Genomic DNA, 23,474 nt, shown 5'->3' with positions numbered 1-23,474 from the left:
GCACACGCGATTCATGAGATCCATGAACGCGGATGGAGCATTGGTGAGACCAAGCGGCATCACCACAAACTCATAATGACCATAGTGGGTCCTAAAAGCGGTCTTTTGCACATCATCATCTCTGACCCGCATCTGGTGATATTCGGACCGTAAATCAATCTTGGAATACCAAGATGCTCCCTGAAGTTGGTCGAGCAAATCATCTATCCTCGGGAGTGGGTAACGGTTCTTCACCGTTACCTTATTCAGCTCCCGGTAATCTATGCACATACAGTGCGACCCGTCCTTCTTTTTCACAAACAGGATCGGGGATCCCCATGGCGAACTGCTCGGCCTGATAAAACCCTTGTTTAGCAGCTCCTGCAGCTGCATAGACAACTCCTGCATCTCTAGAGGAGCTAGCCGATATGGTGCTTGGGCTATCGGAGCCGCACCAGGGACCAGGTCGATCCGGAACTCAACCTGTCTTTCCGGACGTATCCCAGACAAATCCTCTGGGAACACATCTGGATACTCTCGTACCATAGGTACGTCATCGACTGCCGTCTTGCCCTTATCTCGGGTATCCATGACATACACAACATATCCCACACAACCCTATTGAATGTGACGTCTTGCTCTCATAGCAGAACAGAAAACTGGTCCGCACTGTGGCCTCTCGCCCTGAATCACTAACTCTCCCCCACTGGGAGTGCGAACTCTAACCAACTGCTGCTCACAATCTATCACTGCCCCATTGGAGCTCAACCAATCCATACCTACTATAACTTTATTCCCTTGCAGGGGAATAGGAACCAAATCCACCGAGAACTGCTCATCAAATAACTGTAGTGTACATCCTCTATGAACTCTCGTGACCCTGACGGTCCTGTCATCAGCTATCTCAACGTCGAGTGGGCAATCCAGCTCCCCTGGAGCTATGCTAAATCTCTTGCTAAGTGCGAGCGACACAAATGATCGGGTAGCCCCCGAATTAAAAAATACCATAGCTGAAATGTCGTTCACTAAGAACGATCCTATAAATAAACACAAAATATGAGCAATAATCAGAAATAAATAAGAGGTAATGGAGAAGATACCTACCCGTAACCACATCAGGAGCTGCATGTGCCTCCTCTGCTCTCAACTGGAAAGCTCTGCTTTTCGTCACTGAGGTCTCAGCCCGGCCCTGACGACCATCTGTAATCCTCAATGTAGCAGCGGCAGGTGCCATCACTATCCCTTCTGCTGCCAAAATCGGACACTGGGAGCTCTTATGGCTCCTCTGATTGCACTGGAAGCAAATCAGATCAGATAATGCGGTGGTAGTAGTGGTAGAAACAGCAGTGCAATCTCTCTCACATGTCCTGTTCGGCTGCACTTGAAGCAGCCCAAACTGCCTGCCCTGCACGTCCCCTCGTGCGACCTGCCACACTTTCCGCAGCGGCCTCGACCCTACTGGCCCTTCCCTTTGGAATCTGCCTTGGGCTTCTTGCCTGAGCTCTCCATGCCAGGTACAGACTCTGGCTTACTCTTCCTCTCCATCTCCAAATCAATCTCCCTCTCCCAAGCTCTCGCTATCATATCCTCCAGCGTCTTGCAACTGGATCGGCTCACAAACTGGCGGATATCACTCCACAACATCTCATGACATCGGGCCTTTTTCATCTCCTCGTTCGCCGCATACTACGGGACGAGAAGAGCCCTCTCCCTAAACTTGGCGGTAATCTCCGCCACAGTTTCTATCGTCTGCTGGAGGTCCTGAAACTCCCTAGCAAGCTGCTACACCTCAATGATGGGTGCGAACTTGGCCCTGAAACTGGTCGTGAAATCGCCCCAGTTCATCGCATCCAACACAACATCATCACCAATAGCTCTCCCAACCTCTTCCCACCAATATCGTGCCCTGTCCTTTAGAAGATAGAACGCCAATCTGACCTTGTCCCCCTCGGGACATCTGCTGGTGCGGAACGTATTGGCGACATCTGCCAACCATCGGGTACTAGCAACGGGGTCTCGAGGTCCATGATAATCGGGAGCTCCAGAAGCTCTGAACTCCCTGAAGGTGAGCGTGCGCGACCCCATCATGGCCGCCACCTCAACGCGGAATGCGCTCAACCTCTCATCCATAAGCTCCAGAATACCCTCCTTGATTGAACCGAAGATCACATGAGTCTGCTCAAGTATAGTGCGAGTGATATCTAAGGAGAGAAACTCCCTAGTCTGCTCATCTATCTGCTCGGCTCCCGAGCCTGAACCGGATCCCTCACCTGAACTGCCAACCGATGGTCTAGGGCGTAAAACCACCATTCTGAAAACACATCATGAAAAATGTCAGAATACTAATATAACTCGAGGGATCACATATGCTACAAGTTCTCTGGTCTTGTCTCAGCCTTCCTTGATTCGAGTACGGATCCTCTGCTTTCAGTAGTACGGGCCCATACTACCTTCCACATCTATCCGTACTTTCCTCAAGAACTGCCTTGACTCCACCAATCCCCTTTTACTACTACTGTTGATCTCACTCTGAACTCTTCCTAGGCTTGCCCTAGGGAAATCCCGACCCACTCTCCGCTATCAGCTGCATAAGAAGTCTCTTCTACCTCCCCTAACTAGCTCGTGAATATTATTACATATCACTAAGACTAGATAATTCTTCGAATGAAAGATCCTACCCTACAACGGTTGGACTCAAACAAGAGCTGCGCAATAGAGCTAGACCTAACCTTCTGAAATTATCTAATCCTCGCAATATGTAACGTAACATATTCATTTACTAGTTAGTAAAAGGTAACTAAGACTCCTAAAAGCACAAAGCAAGCAGCATTCACGCATCGAGTTCACATAATCAAGCATATACTACTCTGGCTATCATACTAACAATCTGTACTAGCATCCAGTTCTCATAAAGCTGAACACATAAACATGCACATAAGGCATCCTTCCTATATCCTTAGTCCTAATCTAGCATGCGGTTCTAAATAAGCTGATAATCATAACATGGCATAAACTTGTACGGGTAATTTGGGAGTACTTTCTTGGGCTCGGCTGATTGCATGCACCACACCCTTTTCTCATTTCAAAGTTCTTTTCTTTCTAAAATACTTTTTGCTTTTTCTAAAACCATTTCTTTTCTCAAAGCTAAAAAAACAATTGATTTTTTTTTCCTTTTAGAAAATTTCTATATCAATCCCTTAGTTTGAGTTCAGACACACCCGGAAATATGCCCGAATCCCTCAAACCAAGGCTCTGATACCAACTTGAAACATCCAAAAATTACAAGCCAAAAATTTTTGTTTTTAAATCATTTGACAATCATAATCTCATCATTATAAAAATAAAATCATCAGACATATATTTCGAATCTCATAAAATCTGAAAACAAATATCTGCCTAATAAAATAACAAAGTAAACTCCCAGGCTAATTAACTGCGGTGTGTGCCATGCCATCAGCTCGAGCCCTTCCTTTTGCTAGCTGAAGTACCTGAAACCAAAACTGAAACTATAAGCATGAAGCTTAGTGAGCTCCCCCAAACTACCACATACCATACACATATAACATGCAACTAGGAGATACAGGCCCCGCCCACACTCATGGAGATACGGGCCCCATCCACACTTCGCTAACTAGGAGGTACGGGCCCCGCCCACGCTCCGCTAGCTCTGAGATACGGGCCCCGCCCACACTCAGCTACTACGAGATACGGGCCCCGCCCACACTCGGCTGCTATCAGATACGGGCCCAGCCCACACTCAACTACTAGGCAGACATACAAGTATCACACAGACGACAACTATAACTGGATCTATCATTCAGACTTATATCATAATCAAACTCAGCTACCATGAGATACGGGCCCCGTCCACACTCAACTAACTGGGAGATATGGGCCCCGCCCACACCCAACTACTAATCATAACGCGCTACGAGCCGACCTTGGTGCCTTCGACCCTTTCCTACTGAAGGGAAACTCACCTCGTGTGACCTACTGCTGCAACTTTTGGTGAGAAATCTCTGTCTGCTGCTCCGATGACTCCTCGGCTATAATTTCCATAAAGACACACAGTCAACAACTGGTAACTGATCTTAGGGTAAAATGACTATTTTACCCCTGACCAAAGTCAACTTCCTGGTCAAAGTCAACTTCCAGTTGACTCGACTCGCTGAGTTGGCCTGCCAACTCCCCGAGTCCCTATCCCATCATCTGTCCCCCAACCGCCTCAACTCGTCGCGTTTAGCAAGAACTCGACGAGTTCTCCTTCAATCATATCATTAGGACAATCTTCAAATCACTCGCCGAGTACCTCCTTGAACTCGTCGAGTTTATCTTCTTCATATGAACGTGTCTAGTTTGTGACTCGCCGAGTTGTATGAACAACTCGTCGAGTCCATCTTCATGGGTTGGGATATGGACTTGGACTCGTCGAGTGTGTTCATACACTCGCCAAAGCCCCATGGCTTCCAGGTCCATAGTTATGTCTATTTCGTTGGGTCTTTCTTCTGGACTCAACTACATCCCTTCTAACTTAACTGGGTTCCTGTGAATCGCAACAGGTTGGGGGAACCAAACCCCGAACTCGCCGAGTCCTAAGAACGACTCGTTGAGTCGACTATTGTCCGAGTCCATAACTCGATTTCTGATGTACAACTCTCATCCAAAAGGTAGATATGGGCTCCTTAAGTCGATATAACATGTAAATTCATGAACTTTATGTACATGCATGGGACTTTTATGCTCAAAGGACCAAAAATGGGGTTTATTTCATACATGGGGTTCTCATGGCCATGAAGAGGACACCTTTATGCCATGAGGACCCTCCAAGGTTCCAGATCTGAAGATATATTAACTTGGGACGTCCAAGTCCCAAGGATCAAGTTTCTTGGACCAAAAACTCCATAAAAATGACCACAAGGAGATCTAAGAAACTACAAGTCAAGTATGAAGCTTGATTACCAGAAAGTGAGGAGAAAATGATGTTGTTCCTGGATCTACAATCTTCTCTTGAAGTCCTCCTTCTTCCTCTTCTTCACACAAACTTCAAATCACACAAGATTACTCCAAAAATGGCACTCAAACACTCACAAGGCTCAAGGTGGCGAGTTAGGGTTTTCTGGACGTTGAGGGATTGATAAGGAGGCCACAAGGGTGTTATGTTTCTTTAAATAGGGGGACAAACCCTAAAAGTTAGGGTTACCATCAGACAGCTCCTACTCGCCGAGTCGGTCTTCCGACTCGTCGAGTAAGTCACTTAGTTCCCCGACCCGGAGTCGATCCTACTCGACGAGTTGAGCCTCCAAATCGTCGAGTCCAAGGGTAAAATATTAAGTTTGACTTGAATTAAATACGTACCTGAGACCGAGTGTTACAAGGGAAGAGGAGGATTTTCTTGAAGTTCTTGGAGGAATATGAGAGGAATTATAGTATGTGTTTCAAGTTGAAGTGAGAATGGTGGGGGGTTGTGATTCTGGGCCGTAAATAGAGAAGAAAGAGGAGAGAGGATCAAGTGGTTAATACATGATGGTTTAGAGTGTAGATGCTTAGTTACATGTGAGTTACTTTACCTAGATTACCACTAAGTAAAGATGAGGTGGCACTCCCTAATATCCCATTCTTTTTCTCTTTTTTTTAAAGTGGGTCGTGAATGGGAAAGATGGGGTTCACGACCCAAATGAATTCATGGCCCAATTGGGTTCATGGCCCAATTAAGATGAGGAGATGGGTTCATGGCCCATCAAGGTTAAATAGAATGGTTCACGATCCATTATGGCCCATGACAAATAAGTGAGTGATTTTAGGCCCAACATGGCCCAATTGGTATGGTTTGACGAATGTGGGGCCAACTAGAGCCCAAATGGGTTTCATTGGCCCAAAATTATCAAATATAAAGTTTACTGGCCTATTAGGCCCAATAAGAGGATCCTAGTCCATACTGAATTTGAACTGGGATATTTAGGGTTTCAGACCCATAGTTAAGTATATGCGATGTATTGTATTAGGTTTTGAACTTCATTAAGGAGTTTTGATTCAAATGGATGATTTTGATTATGCATAAGGTATGATATCCATTCAGAGTACAAGTCTTACAATAGTTGATGTTTACATGAGGAGAAAATTCCATAGCTAAAATGCAAGTTGTGACAATGTACTCTGATTCGCACGTTGAATCAGCCACATTCTCCTGCTCGGATATTTTCCAAGTGATTTCCCCTCTATTCAGGGTAAATACCCAGCCTGACTGAGAGAGGAAGTTATCTTGGTCGGTTTGAAAACTGGCGCCACTGTACTCTGTCACTCTCAAGTCATCACTCCCACCAAGGGTAAGGACCCAGTCCTTAGTTCTTTGCAGTTACTTAAGAATGTTCTTCACTGCCGTCCAATGAGCTCTACCCGGGTTCCCTTGATATCGGCTAACCATGCTTAGCGCAAAAGCCACATCAGGGCGAGTACATGTCATAGCGTACATGATCGAGCCAACGGCAAAAGCATATTGCAATCGACTCATTTCTGCTATCTCGGCATCGATCCTTGGGCTCTGAGTTTTACTCAGCTTGGTATTGCTTTGGATTGGCAGTTCCCCTTTCTTGGAATTCTCCATGCTAAAATGTTTCAGCACCTTGTCCAACTAAGTACTTTGACTAAGTCCTATTAGTCTTCTACTTCTGTTTCTCACTATCCTTTTCCCTAGAATATAAGCAGCTTCTCCCAGATCCTTCATAGCGAAACACTTCCCAAGCTAGGACTTAACCTCCTGTAAGGTCGGGATATCATTTCCTATGAGCAGTATGTCATCAACATACAAAACTAGAAAGCTAAATATACTCCCACTAGGCTTGACATACACATAGGACTCATCCTCGCTCCTCGAAAATCCAAACTATTTGACTTTCTCATCAAAACAAAGATTTTATCTACGAGACGCTTGTTTCAATCCATAAATCGATTTCTCAAGCTTGCACACACTATTGGGGTATTTGGCATCTAAACAACCTTCTGGCTGACACATGTAAACATCTTCAGCCAGCTTACCGTTAAGGAAAGCGGTTTTGACATCCATCTGCCAAATTTCATAATCATGAAACGCAGCGATAGCCAACATAACCCTAATAGATTTGATCTTGGCCACTGGTGATAAGGTCTCATCATAGTCAACCCCCGGGGTTTGAGTAAAGCCCTTCGCAAACAATCGTGCCTTGAACGTATGCACTTTACCATCCATGTCAGTCTTATTCTTGAAGATCCACTTGCACCCGACTGTCTTGCGACCCGATACATTTTCAATCAAGTTCCAAACTTGATTGTCATACATGGATTGAATCTTGCTGTCCATAGCCTCTTTCCATTTTGCAGACTCCAGGCCCGCCATAGCTTCCTTGTAGTTGTTAGGTTCATCCAAATTTATCGGTGTAACATCACTGATAAACGTATCACCTTCATCTGTTATATGGAAATCATACAACACAGGTGGAACACTAACTCTACTGGAACGTCTTAGAGGTAAGGACTCGTCAACTGGTTCAACAGTAATCTCTTCCTCATGTTGAGTGCTAGTGTTAGAGGTTCCTTCGTTGCTTGATTCTTGAAGATCTTCAAAATCAATTTCCCTCCCACTGTCCTCTTGGCATATGAGTCTCTCTCACAGAAAACCCATCTCCTCGCTACGAAGACCACCTTGTCACTAGGTCTGTAGAAAAATACCCAAAGGATTTATGTGGGTAGCCGATGAAAATACATCGCTCACTACGAGGTTCAAGCTTGTTGTGAGTCTCTCGTATTACGAAAGCTTCGCAACCCCAAACCTTGATATGTGCCAACGAGGGAACCTTCCCTGTCCACATCTCGTGAGGTGTTTTGGCAACATTCTTAGTTGGGACTAGATTAAGGATATGGGCGACAATCTCTAAGGCATACCCCCAAAATGAGATAGGTAGTGAAGCTCGAATCATCATGGAAAGAACCATGTCCAACAAGGTTCGATTGCGCCTCTCAGCCACACCATTGAGCTGCGGTGTCCTAGACGGCGTCAGTTGTGAAACAATTTCAAATTCCTTAAGATAGTCGTGGAGCTCGATACTAAGATACTCACCACCCCTATCAGATCTGAGCATCTTTATCTTCTTGCCCAATTGATTCTCCACTTCTTGTTTGAACTCTTTGAACTCTTCAAAGGTTTCCGACTTGTGCTTGATTAAGTAGATATACACATATCTGCTATAATCATCGGTAAACATAAAATTGAAGCTGTTAGCATCCCTTGTGGTGGATCTGAAGGGCTAACACACATCGGTGTGTATGAGATCCAACAATCCCTTACCTCTTTCACAAGTACTAGTGAAAGGTGATTTAGTCATCTTTCCAAGCAAACAAGATTCGCATGTGTCATCCGGCTTTAGGTCAAATGACTCCAACACTCCATCCTTTTAGAGTTGGGCTACGCACTTCTTGTTGACATGTCCAAGATGACAATGCCACAAGCATGCCTTTTCCAAACCATTGGACGAATCAATATGCAACACATTATTTCCTAAGTTGTCTACAACCATCACACTTTCATATATACCATTACAAGACAATGCTTTAAAATAAAAAGTACCACTATAGAAAGCATTAATAGAACCAATTTCAATATTGAATTAAAATCTAAAACCTTGTCTATATAAACCATGAAAATAAATAATATTCCTCGTCATTTCTGATGAGTAGCAACAATCGTTCAAATCTAATCCTAACCCACTACTAAGAACTAAAGAATAAACTCCAATATTGGTGACATGCGACACTCTCCTATTCCCCATGATCAAGTTGATCTTCCCATGCTCCACATCCCTACTTCTTCTTAGACCCTGCAAATTTGAATAAATGTGAAAACTACTTCCTATATCAAGGACCCAAGAAGTAGCATGTGATGAGTTATTAGATTGAATAGTGTAAATACCTGTGAATGTGGGCTTTATCTTCCCATCCTTCATATCTTGCAGATACTTCGGGCAGCTTCATTTCCAATGCACTTTGTTGTAACAGTAGAAGCACTCTGCTTCTTTCAGATCAAATGAAGGAGCACCAGAACCACATTTTCCTTTGGACCCATTTGAAGAAGATCCATCATGAGACTTTCCTTTGTGATTCTTAGAGGGAGCTTTCCTCTTCTTTCCCTTTCCTTGTCCAATAGCCAAGACTGGGGCAGTAGCAATAGGAGTGGATGCGACAGCTTTGCCTTTCAACCCACTTTCAGTAGTCCTCAACAACCCTTGAAGCTTGCTTAAGGTGATTTCCTCCTTGTTCATACGATAAGTCATCTTGAACTGATCATAACAATGAGGCAAATAGTGGAGACTGATATCAATCGCCAACTCTTCGTAAAAGTTGACATTCAACTTTAGCAAACAATGCACATACCTTTGCATTCTTTGCAAGTGGCTAGTGATGGACTCTCCATCTTTCATCTTGGTTGTTATCAATGAGGCAACGATCTCGTACATTTCTTGACGCGCGCTTTGATGGTACTTTTACATCAAATCTTGGCACATCTCGTACAACCAATAGTCCTCGTAGAACCACTTTATGTCATGATTCATAGTGGCTACCATTATACACGACACCTTTGTCGCGTCTTTCTCGTGAGCCCTATACTCAACTATTTCTTCAGCAGAAGCATTGGTTTCATCTATCTATTTGAGCTTTTCGTCGAGGACGTATTCTTTCTCCTCGTATCAGAGGGCCATGCGGATTTTGCGGATCTAATCATTGAAATTGGACCCATCGAAGGTGACCCTTCCACAAATATTCATAAGAGAAAAGGAGCTTGAGGGGTTCGAGCTTGAAGCGTTATTTGAGCCAGACATCTGAAAATGAAAAGGAACAAAGTTTAGATTAGATAAGAATCCTTAACATAACATCCAAATGAAATATTAAGGCTAGGACACAACACTATAATTCAAAATTTAGAAGAGGGATGCAATAATCCAATTCCAAATTATATGAAGGTATGTAAATTATAACGCCTACACATTCGGGCTACTCAATTTAGAGACAATGAGCATCAAAAATGACTTTTTGATGGGAGATTATTTAGAAGGAATAATCATAACCAAGTTATAGTAGATGTCACAAGGGTTCCGTACATATAAAGAATGTGGAAATTCGAGTTATAACGAAGAAGTTACGACCCGCCGAAGTTCTACGGAAAAACCGACACGACACCACATAACGTAAAAAGTGAATTTTTGATAAATTACTTTTTAGCCTTAGAGATCTAAATGAAAGTTGTAGTATACGTTAAACTGAGAGCGTGCTTAAAAAGAACGTCAAAATCTGACTTCGTATGAGGATGTTATGATTTTTCTAAGATTTCGCATAGCAGTATACAGCTCAAAATTCGAATTTCAGATCGAGCGATTTTTAGCCGACACAACCTAAATAGTAATTGAAGATCTCATTAATAGGAGTTCAACATAAAAAGACAGTAAAAAACGGAGTCCATATGTAGAAGTTATGAATTTTACACGGTCATTAAGAATGTAATCTTCTCATACTGTTAAATTTAAAATCGGTCGAGAATTAGCCAATGGAGTCAAAAGGAGAGTTGTAGATCTTGTCAATACCTATGCGTGGATATAAAGAACGTCAAAAACAGAGCTTGTATACAAAAGTTATGAATTTTTTAAAATTGGTTGTTTTACCTCTTTGCAGCGCTACATGTCAGCACCAGGCGAAGCCTTAGTGCTTATGCAAGGCCACAACGTGGATTTTATGTCCACGATGTGGATTGGCCCCAGACAGCCTATAAATAGAGGCAGAAATCATCCATTTTCTTCACACATTCACCCTTCTTTCTCTCTCAACACTCCCAATCTCTCCCTCCCAATCCCTAGCAACTTCTAAGTGCTAGAGGCGAGTCCCAGAGCGTCAGAAGGCTCCGAGAAGAAGAGCTTTCTGCTCAGAAGTTCCGCCTCCGTAGAGCCTGGTTCCTAGCCAAACCCCCGGTAAGTGATTTATGCTTACCCTACTAAGTATAACTTATGTTTAAGTTCATTATCGTTATTATGAACTTATAAACAGGACTTATCAGTGATTCCAAGTCGTTATACTAATTGATCTACTTATCAGGATGATGTCTAGGCTGTGATTTAGTGAGGTGTTTAAAGTGGGATTTCCAAATAGTATACTTCGTATACCACACGGACCCTGTCGGAGAGTTTGGAATGGGCACAATTATTGATCCGAGAGCATGGATTAGATCCGGGAGTATGGATTAAGTAAAGAGGTAAATTTTAAGGTCCGAGAGGATGAATAGTGTCGTTGTGAGGATTGATGGGGTGGGGTAAGAGTTGCTTATATATGGTGAAATTGTATATTTTGTGAGTTCAAAATTATATATATATATATATATATATATATATATATATATATATATATATATATATATATATATATATATATATGATATAACATTGTGGGATTGAAATCCCTGTGTACTCACCTGGTTTCCCAACCTGACCCACTCAGTTTATTTGTATCACAGGTGTTGATATGAAGCTACATTACATCGAGAGATTAAGGAGATGTAGATGACTAGTCTAAATGAATGTAAGGTCTGTTTATGCTTATGTTTCTGTATTGACGATGACATCCCAAAGTTTTAAAATGAATAAAATACATTTCTTCGGAATTTCTTTGATAACATATTTATCATGTTTTTCTGGGAACAATTTTCACAACAGTTTTCTTTAAAAGATTACTCTGGTTTGAAAATAAAGCATAAACAAATCGGTCTTTTCTGGCCGTGAAAATGGGAATGAAACAGTTAGAATCAGAGCATTTGTTTAAGCAAACTAGGAATAATGATTTACATCTAGACATAAACTTAGAATGCTAAGCGATGATTGTGAGATGAGTGTCTACTATATTTTAGACACGAGAACTAGTTTATTTTAGGAAAGATGCCTAAAATACTTTTATGTGCTAAATGCTTTATGTTATAGCTGTAAAGACGCCTTATATTCTATTATTTGTTCAGATCTATGGTCTGTTGTCGAAGGGATCTGGAAACTTTATCTGTTCAGATTTCTAAACTGTAACATCCCAATTTTCAAGACCAAAAATTTCATTTTGATATAATGATTTAGAAAAACATTTATAAGAAAACATCATTGAGTCACATCATTTCATAAAACCGTAGTCACATGTCTCAAAACCATATCATAAAATAGTAACAATGTCAGAGTACAATCCCAAGAATCTCATAATGTGGAAATCCTGTGTGTGTGTGATACGCTGCTATCGTGCCGACTTCTTCCCCTTCGATGAAGAGGTACCTGAAAGCAAAAATGAGAACTGTAAGCATGAATCTTAGTGAGTTCACCCATCATACCACATACCATATAACTAACTTACCGTCGGACAATTATGGGGTTCCCGACCTACCCTGTCTGGCAATTCTGGGGTGCCGACCTACCCTATCTAGCAATTCTGGGGTGCCGACCTACCCTGTCTAGCAATTCTAGGGCGCCGACCCGGCTACGGGGGACGGGGACTATTTCACCCCTACTACAATCACATAATAACATAGCATAAACATACTCTCAGGCATATCTGGTGTGCCCGACCTACCCTTCGGTCCTTACGACCGTAACACGGGGACTATTCCCCCTACCACCTACTATTAAATAACATCATATCATGCTAGCACATAATCATAACAGATAGCAACATACCTGATAATTATCACAAAGACAATTATCTCTACTATAACTCTTACTAGTGGGTCGGCCTTGGTGCCTTGGACCCACATCTACTGGAAGGTAACTCACCTTAATGTCGTGTAGTATTTTGAACTGTCGTCGGTGTTGGGATCAACTTCTCTCAAACTAATACACATAACAATCTTCCTTAATTACCTTTTCATACTTATAACCCTTTCAGGGGTCAATTCAGGTCAAAGTCAAACTCAAGGGCAACACCATGGTCAAAGTCAACTTTTGGTCAAAGTCAACATCGGGTCGACTCAACTCGCCGAGTTGGTCCACCAACTCGTTGAGTTCCATAATCCACAAATACTGGAACTTCAATCCTACTCATCGAGTCTTTTAAGAACTCGTCGAGTTCTCCTTCATATAGAATCGAGACCATTTGCTCATGACTCGCCGAGTTCATCCTTGAACTCGTCGAGTCCTACTTCATATAAGTTGGAGCGTTTAGCCCTTGAATCGCCGAGTTCTTCCTTGAGCTCGTCGAGTTCTTCTTCATATCAGTCGACACATTTGCCTTCAACTCACTGCGTTCATCCTTGAACTCGTCGAGTTCTTGATCTTCAATTCCATAATCACGTCCATCTTGCTGAGTCCTCTTCTAGACTCAACCAGATTGCTTAGAAACAAAAAAGGTTGGGGAACCATGACCTGACTCGCCGAGTCCCCCAAAGTCCAAGTGCATCCAGTCGATTTTTAGTCAGGATTATTGCATCCAAAACATAGATCTGACTTCTTAGGGTCGATATAACACATAAAGTTACAAACTTTACGTGCATGGATGGGTGTTATGAAGCTAGAACACTAAAAATAAGCCATAATGTAGTCCTAACGCATGGGATAGGGCCATAACTCAATAAAGGTGGCACGTTTGTGCTTCCTGAGCTCAAATGATCCCAGATCTGAAGTCATCACTCTAATATACACTCAATTCCGAAAGTGACTAAGAAATCGCCCAAAATGACAATATGTAAGCCCAAAAGAAGATCTACGTGATGGAAAGCCAAGGTTTAAGCTTTTTACCTCAAACAAGATGGAAATGCAACCAAAACTCTAGATCTACTGCTTTGTTCTTGGACCTCCAAGCCTTTCCTTCCTTCTCCAAGCCACAAATCACTAGAATGGCACAAAAATAGCTCAAGAACACTCACACACCGATTAGGGTTTCGAGAGTAGGGTCCGAGGGTGTTGAGGATGGAGTGGAGGCCATATAAGGTGTTTAAATAGGGTGCAAACCCTAAAATTTAGAGTTTCATTCAGAAAGCTCTACTCGTCAAGTCGGGGCTTCCGACTCGTTGAATAGACTCTTCCACCTGCGTCCAAGATTCGCACCTACTCGATGAGTTTGGGGCCACCAACTCGTCGAGTCTCAGTATTAAAATGCAAAATTTATATTTAAAATACGTACCTAGAACCGGGCGTTACAAATCTCCCCCACTTATTCTAGACTTCGTCCTCGAAGTCTGCTGCTGCATCTGGAAAAAGCTCAGGGTAGTGCTCCCTCATCTCATCCTCCGGCTCCTAAGTCCATTCCGAGCCATTGTGGTACTACCATTGCACCTACACCAACTCGACCCTCTTGTTCCTCAGATCCTTCGACTACCTGTCGAGGATAGCTACTGTTCGCTCGATGTAGTTTAGGCTATCTTCAACCGGAATTATGAATCTGGCTAAGCTCGGATGGCAAATCCAACCTATACGCCACCTTGCCCACCCAGGCTGTAATCCTAAAGGGTCGATGTACTGGGGCCCAACTTGCCTCGCTTCCTGAACCGGATGACACCTTTCCAAGGTGACACCTTCAGGAGGACCATATCCCCGACCTAGAACTCCAGGTCCAAACGACGCTTGTCGGCATAACTTTTCTGCCGACTCTGAGTAGTCTGAAGCCTGCATCAGACCTGCTGGATCCTCTCCGTCGTCTTGAGTACCACTTCGGTACTCCCCATGACCCTCTGCCCAACCTCACCCCAGCATATCAGGGTCCTGCACTTCATCCCCTATAACATCTCGAAGGGAGGACAGTCAATACTCGCGTGGTAGCTATTATTGTAGGAAAACTTTGCAAAGGGAAGGTAGGTGTCCCAGCTACCACCAAAGTCTAAAACGCATGCCCACAGCATATCCTCCAAAGTCTGGATGGTCCGCTCGCTCTGACCATCCGTCTGCAGGTGAAAAGTGGTGCTGAAGTGTAGACGAGTACCCAACTCGTCGTGAAACTTCTTCCAAAATCTGGAAGTGAACCGCACGACTCTATCAGAATTCACGGAGACTGGCACTCTGTGTCGTGCTACTACCTCTCGAATGTAAATGTCAGCCAGCTTTTTGGCCGAAATGCTCTCTAGGAACGGAATGAATTGGGTGCTATTGGTCAATCGATCCATGATGACCCAAATCGAATCCACTCCTCGTGTGGCCCTGGGAAGCTTCGTGATGAAATCCATAGTAATATCTTCCCATTTCCAGATAGGGATATCCAACGGTCGTGTCTTGCTGTGAGGCCTATGGTGCTCGGCCTTGACCTTCCTGCAGGTCAGGCATCTCTCGACGTACCAGGCTACATCCCGCTTCATGCAGGGCCACCAATAGTCAGGGCGATGATCTCTATACATCTTCCTCGCCCCGGGATGGATGGAAAATCTCGACTTGTGGGCCACATCCATCAAAATCTGTTGTACTCCACCCTTGTACAGAACCTAGACCCTCCCATGTAGGGTCAGCAACCCACGGCTATCATAGTTAAACGAGGCCACCTGGCCTATGATCCGCTCGCACTTCCGGTGCTCCTCCTTCATCCCCTCCACTTGCGCCTCTCGGATCCGCTCCAAAACTGTAGTTATCACCGTCATCCTCAAGCAAATATTTCTGATTGGGGATGCCTTGCGACTAAGCGCATCGGCCACAACTTTGGCCTTCTGCGGGTGGTAGAGGATCTCACAATCGTAATCCTTCACCACATCTAGCCACTGACGCTGCCTCATGTTAAGATTCTGCTGATCCATGAGATACCTCAAGCTCTTGTGGTCCGTATATATAGTACATCGGACCCCATAGGGGTAATGCTGCCAAATCATAAGGGCAAAAACAACCGCCCCCAACTCCAGATCGTGTGTCGGGTAGTTCGCCTCGTGAGGCTTCAACTGCCTCGAGGGGTAGGCTATAACATGCCCCCTCTGGATCAATACCGTGCCCAAACCTGAAATAGACGCGTCACAGTACACTAAAAAATCCTCTACGCCCTATGGCAGGGCTAGGATCGGCGCCTCACACAACCTCTGTCTCAATGTCTCAAACGCTGCCTGCTGCTCAGGCCCCCAGCGAAAGACCACGACTTTCTTCGTCAACCGGGTCAAGGGTACGACTATCTTGGAGAAGTCCTAAATAAATCTCTGGTAATAGGAAAGTCTGAATCTCAGATGGAGACTTTGGAACCTCCCATCTCATCACGAACCTCTACTTTGGCCAGGTCAACCAAAATACCGTTCTGGTTGACAAGGTGCCTAAGAACATGCACCTCGTGCAACCAAAACTCACACTTCGAGAACTTGGTGTACAAACTCGCCCTCCTCAAGGTATCCAAAACCTCTCGTAAGTGCTCCTCATGCTACTCTTGCGTCTTGGAATAAACCAAGATGTCATTAATGAAAACTATCATAGACAGATCCAACATCGGTCTGCATACGCGGTTCATGAGATCCATAAACGCAGAAAGAGCATTGGTGAGCCTGAAAGGCATCACCACGAACTCGTAGTGGTCATAGCGAGTCCAGAACACAGTCTTCTATACATCATCATCTCTAACACTCATCTGATGGTAGCCTGAGCGTAAATCTATCTTGGACAACCAAGATGCCCCCTGTAGCTGGTCGAAGAGATCATAAATCCTCGGGAGTGGGTAATGGTTCTTCACCGTTACCTTGTTCAGCTCCCAGTAATCTATACACATCCTATGCGACCCATCCTTCTTTTTTACAAATAGGATAGGGGCTCCCAAGGTGAAATGCTCGGTCTAATGAATCCCATGTCTAACAACTTCTGCAGCTGTGTAGACAGCTCCTGCATCTTAGGAGGAGCCAACCGATATGGTGCCTTGGCTATCGGAGCCGCACCAGGGACCAGGTTGATCCTGAACTCTACCTGTCTCTCCGGAGGTATCCCAGGCAGCTCCTCTAGGAATACGTCTGAGTACTCTCGCACCACTGGTACATCACTCACAGTCGCCTTTCCTTCCACCCGAGTATCCATAACATAGGAGACATACCCTGCGCAACCCTGATGTAGCTAGCGCCTAACCCTCACTGCTGAACACATAACTGGTCCACGCTTCGGTCTCTTGCCCTGAATCACCAGCTCTTCCTCACTTGGGGTCCTGACCCGTACCAACTGCTGTGCACAGTAGATTACCGCCCCGTTAGGGCTCAACCAGTCCATGCCTATGATAACCTTGTTCCCACGCAACGGAATGGGAACTAAGTCTACTAGGTAGTGCTCTTCATACAGCCTCAAAACACAATTTCTGAAAACCTCTGATGCTCGTCCCGATCGGTCATCAACAATCTCGACCTCTAGAAGGAAATCCAACATGACCGAAGACTCACGGAACCTCCTGCTAAGTGCAAGAGAGACAAATGACCGGGTAGCCCCCAAATCGAATAACACATGTACTGGGATACCGTTCACATGGAATGATCCTAAACAACACATAAAACATACACATAAATATCATAACTAACATGAAATAAAAGTTAGGGAGAAGAAATCATACTCGTCACCACATCCGGTGCGACACGCGCCTCCTCGGTGGTAAGCTGGAAGGCACGACTCCTCACTACTGGAGCATCTGACTTGCCCTGTCGGCCATCTGTGATCCGCAGGGTCGAGGGAGCTGGCGCTGCTGATACTAGTCTCGGGCAATCGGCGTTTTTATGGCCCTTCTGATTGCAATGGAAGCAAATCAGGTCTGATGTCTGGAATGTGGGGGAGGGGCAGTACAATCCTTGCTAAAGTTCTTGGTCTTGCCGCACTTGTAGCAGCCCGATGATCCCAATCTACAAACTCCCTCATGTGGCCTTCCGCATTTCCTACAGGGGCTCTGGCCTGGTTGGCCCTTCGACCTAGAGTCGGATCCCTTGGATTTCTTCCATGAAACCCCAATAACATGTCCATCCCATGCCTTCCTCTTCTTGAGGTGCTCTATGTCAATCTCCTTCTCCCTCGTCCTCACAATCATGTCATCCAATGTCGAGCATGTCGAGTAGTTGGCATGTTTCTGAATGTCAGCCCTCAACATGTCGTGGTACCGAGTCTTCCTCATATCCTCATCCCCTGCATATTGTGGCACCAGTAAGGCCCTCTCCCTAAACTAGGGGGTAATCTCCGCCACCGTCTCAGTAGTCTGTCTCATGTCAAGAAACTCCCTGGCCAACTGCTGGAGCTCCACAGCCGGTGCAAACTCAGCCCTAAACCTAGTCACAAAATCCGACCAAGTCATGGCCTAAATGGCTGGGGCTCCCAGTGAATCACCAACTGACTCCCACCAATCTCTAGCTTTGTCCATCAAACAACATGCAACATACCGAACCTTGGACCCCTCTAGGCAGAAGCTCGTCAACTGGGAAGACTCCATGTGTGCAATCCACCTCTTGGTAACAATGGGGTCCTTCACCCCGTGGAAGTCTGGCGCACCACATCCCCTGAAATCATCGAAGGATAGGGTGCGTGTTCCTGCCTGGCCAGATGCCATGTCGCTCCTAAATTCCCTGAGGCGATCCTCCATCAGCTCAATGATCCCTTCCTTGATCAACCTGAAAATAACCGGGGTCGCCTCAAGGGTGCCTTGTGTAATCTCTGACGTGATGAACTCGTGTAAACCGGCATCAACCTATTTGGATCTGACGCCCGAACATGAGCGTGATCCTGATCCAGACCCTAAACCTCCCACTCCGTGTCGTGTCACCACCATTCTGTGTAACAACATGATTTTTCAAACCAAATCTTTCATTTTTAATATTAATAAAAACACATGTCTCAACATTAATTCTCAAAAACCCAATACAAGTTTTCAAAACAATTTTTCAAATCCAGGATCTACAAACATAACTCCAAATCCCGACTGAGTGTACATTCACGCTGGTGCTTTCCCGCGATCCTCCGGGGTACCTGAAACACATAACACATAACACAGTAAGCACGAATGCTTAGTGAGTTCCCCAAAATACCACATACAACAATTCGCCACTCGAGGCTATATTCTGTACGACCCTTTGGTCAGTGTGTCTCAGCGGGACCCTCCAGTCCCATAGCTCGTTGGACCCTCTGGTCCGGTGTAGCTCGTTGGACCCTCTAGTCCGGTCTGGTTGAGCCTTCCGGCCTCATAAATCGTTAGACCCTCCGGTCTGGTTAGAATGGCACATAGCATATATAATCATAATACACATAATCTCAAACAAGCACATATGAGCTTCCGGTCCACATATAGATACCACCCTAGGTAATGTATAGTGAGAAGACTCACCTCTGTAAACTCGAATGATCTCGAACTCAAAACACTGATCTAGTCTCCGCCTAATCATACACAGAAATTATCTCTAATTAATAATGGCTCTCAAAGGCTAGACTAATCCCTCCTATGCTCTCTCAGAAGGGTAAAAGACCATTCTACCCCTCCAATGGTCCAAAAGTCCACTTGTTGACTAAACCCTAAAAGTCAACGTAATCAACCCTAAGGAGTATGCGGCACGTACTCGATTCCTACGCTGGGCGTACTCGACCACTATGCAGATAACGGGCTGATTTCACCCTACGCCCCGCGTACTGGGATTTACGCTCAGCATACGTCCCAGTTTCACTATTAACTCATTTATGGTCTTAATCAGTTAAGACCTTGGCTCAAAATACAGATCTGGACCCCCTACAGCCTCCTAATCCATAAAGTCGAGGACTTTACGCCTTTGCATGGCTGTAAAGATCACCATCAACCAAAACACACCACTTTCTTCACTTAAGAGCACATATCTTATGCATGGCTCACTCCTAATGTCCAAGATCGGATTTTTATGGATTAATAACACTTCATACACTGAATAAGGACATATCAAGGTCTATGGAGCTACCTTTGCTCATAAAGTCTCCACCTTTGGGACAAAAACCCTAGAAATGACCCATAATGCACAAATCAAAAAGATTAAGAAAGCTTTGAGCTTTTTACCTACAACTGATGCTCCAACCTCTGCAAAGCTCAGATCCAAGGCTTGCACTCCAACTCTAGCTTCTTTAATGATACCTTCTTCTCTTCAAAGGCACACAAGAACACTATCAAGCTTAAACACACACACACACAAGGTCTAGAACGAGGGTTTGGCACACTTAGGGCTTTGCTCTCTAGAAAGGGTGGCTAAAAGTGAGTCCAAACGTTTCTTATATAGGGCTCACCCCCACAATTAGGGTTTCCATCTGGACCTAGTACGCCCAGCGTACACTATGGTACGCCCAGCGTACAGGGTAGACTCTACATCAAGAACACGCTCACGAGTACACATAGCGTACTCTCCCTTATGCCCATCATACTCAAAAGCCACACTTTTATTTCAAGGACTAATTTTGACAACTTGGGGAAAGAAAAGTATCAAAGGAATATACCTGAATTTCGGGATGTTACAATTCTCCCCCACTAGAATCAGACTTCGCCCTCGAAGTCTTGCTCCGCAAATAACTCGGGTTACTGCACCCGCATCTCCGGTTCTAGTTCCCAAGTCAAATCAGACCCCCTCCGGTGCTGCCACTGGACCTGTACCAGAGGCACTTCCTTGTTCCTCAGAACCTTCACCTTCCGATCTAGGATCGCGATCGGTCTCTCGATGTAATTCAGGCTCGCATCCACCTGAATGTCCTCTAATGGTACTACCGCCGTCTCATCAGCCACACACTTCCGCAACTGGGACACGTGGAAGGTGTTATGGGTCTGGCTCAACTCCTCAGGCAGCTCCAGCTGATATTCTACCATCCCAACCCTGGCAATCACCCTGAAAGGTCCAATATATCGAGGCCCCAACTTGCCCCGCTTCCTAAACCGGATCACTCCTTTCCATGGGGAAACTTTCAGAAGCACGAAGTCTCCAACCTGGAACTCAAGCTCGGATCATCGTGTGTCCGCGTAACTCTTCTGACAACTCTGAGTTGTTTGCAACCTCTGTCTGACCTGCTGAATCTGCTCGATCGTCTTCGACACAATCTCAGTGCCACCCATAACTCTCTGTCCTACCTCGCCCCAGCAGATGGGAGTACGACACCTCCTCCCATAATGAAGCTCATAGGGAGGCATGCCGATGCTCGAGTGGTGGTTGTTGTTATAGGAAAACTCAGCCAAAGGTAGGTATGAGTCCCAACTCCCACCGAAATCCATAACGTATGCCTGAAGCATGTCCTCGGGTGTCTGAATCGTCCGTTCACTCTGTCTGTCTGTCTGCGGGTGGTAGGCGGTACTGAAATGCAATCGCGTTCCCAACTCCTCATGGAACTTCTGTTGGGTTATGAGCATTCTAACACTCCTAAGTGTACATGCAACCCTAAATACCTTGGATCTATGTTTTCTCTATTATACATACAATTATGAACATCCAAGGTATTATCCTAATCTAGCATACAATACTTGGTACTTGGGTAATCAAATGGATAGAATACATACCTTTGTTTGATGTAGCTTGTCTCCATGAAGCTTGAGTGCCTAGTGCCCCAAGTGTGACACCTCAAATGGTTCACACAACACCAAATGCACATGGAATGACTTGAGAGAAATGGAACACTCCTTGAAATCGTCTAGCCCTCATATTCACACATTAGTGCACGATTTCTTGAGCCATGGGATTCTTTTATATGGTGGCTATTAGGGTTATACCATGTAACTCATAACTTCACCCATTCCTTATGCTCCATGGATTTTAACCTCCATGGAGTATCCATGGGTCACCCCATGGACTTAGTCCAACATAAGGAATCTTGGATCACAAGCCCACAAATATAAGAATGAATGATTTACACAATCAACCCATATATTTAATTAGTCTCCTTTTGATCACTTAATTAATTCCAAATTAATTCTTGATCAATACTAATTAAATAACCTTATTAATATATTAGAACTTATAATATATTAACCAACCTTAAGTGTTATTTCTCTGATTATAGTCTATCCAAATACATGATGCCATGCAACCCAAATGGACCATGTCGGGTCGGGTCAAGTCTTACCAATTATAGTTATGGACTTAGACATTAATCGAACAGTCTCCCACTTGGATAAGTGTAAAACTATTATTGCGTATGACTTCAGGAACCGATCAGCAATCGTAGCTCTCAAAAGCTTCTGTCGAACTCTGACCTTGTCGATGAACTCTGACCTTTGTCAATGACTTTTCCATTAGATAAGGGATCATATATTCCTCCATTCTAGATATCATATGGACTGAGACATGGATTATCAATCATTCTCTCTGTCTATTTGTTGTTTCCCGATTTCCGATTCATGATGACTGACTGATTGAACAAATCAAATCAGTCCTGGCTTGGCCAAGCACTCACATGTATCATCTTAAAATCATCGAGGGGCCCACAGATATCGCTTTTATCCCGAAGGTAAAAGGAATGGATAAACTTCGGCTCATATGGCTTGTTCTACTACTTGTTGAATCATACACAAAGGCACGTTTTATAACATCGAGTTACCGAATGCGTTTTCGTGCAATCAATGTACAACGAACTCATAGTAACAACTCATATCTCTAGGTTTGAAGAATATAAGATATTATCGTCTCATGATCACTCGTGATAAAATCCATGAAGTGATTCAAATGAGCGCGGGTTGAATCCAATACTCAGAACTTATGAGCACTCATGAGTGTTGTAGCACCACTTTGTCCACCAAATTGGACCTCTACAAACCAACCCATGACAGTCTTGATTCATATCTACTTCCAACATATGACCGACTGTGGATGGTTTGAATAACTTAATCATTCAGGAAGAGCGACTTAGTTATTCTGGAAGTCAAAACATGCAAAGTGAAACACAAGAATAAATGAATCAAATATGGTATCAAACCCTATGAATATAAATAAACACTTTTATTTATCACCATACTGATTACTCATTATTCATTGTTTCGGTTTTATCAACTTTATACTTGAATTAAAAACACTAGTTGTCCCATGCTCCAAGCATGTACACTATGTTTTTCTTAAACAATAGCTTTGCCATACACCAAGTATGCACTATATGTTTGTCTATGATCCTTACTTTGTGAAATAAACCAATTGAACATAATTTCAATGATTCTAATTTCACACTCCCAAATCCTTATCGAAAAATGTGAGAATTTCAAATTCCTATCATTTATCGAAATCTGTTTAGATTTTAAACTTATATGCACTGACCCTCCTGTAATGAATATGTACAAAGTCACAAAGACTTGTCAACAGTCATTGTAAGGTATTCCAATGGAGATCAACTCCATGGAAACTAAGTCTCACATTCAAAGTACATTGCTTTGGACATGCTTCTTGCATTAAGTTTTCTAATCTTACACAGATAACTTCCACCTATGGAGACAACTCCATATTCTCATTTTGACTATCACTTCTGAATAAGAGATGCATCTTTTCAGAATATGTCAATATGGTCCTTCCAAAAATTAGCACTATACTTCCAACTGTCCCTGAGCAACCAATCTTTGGTAAACCTCAGATTGTCCTC

This window comes from Lactuca virosa, chromosome 3, assembly GCF_052849685.1.
Source record: "Lactuca virosa cultivar CGN04683 chromosome 3, Lactuca_virosa_CGN04683_v6, whole genome shotgun sequence".
Lineage (NCBI taxonomy): Eukaryota > Viridiplantae > Streptophyta > Magnoliopsida > Asterales > Asteraceae > Lactuca > Lactuca virosa.
The sequence above is the reverse complement of the archived record's forward strand: the minus strand, read 5'-3'. Positions refer to the sequence as shown.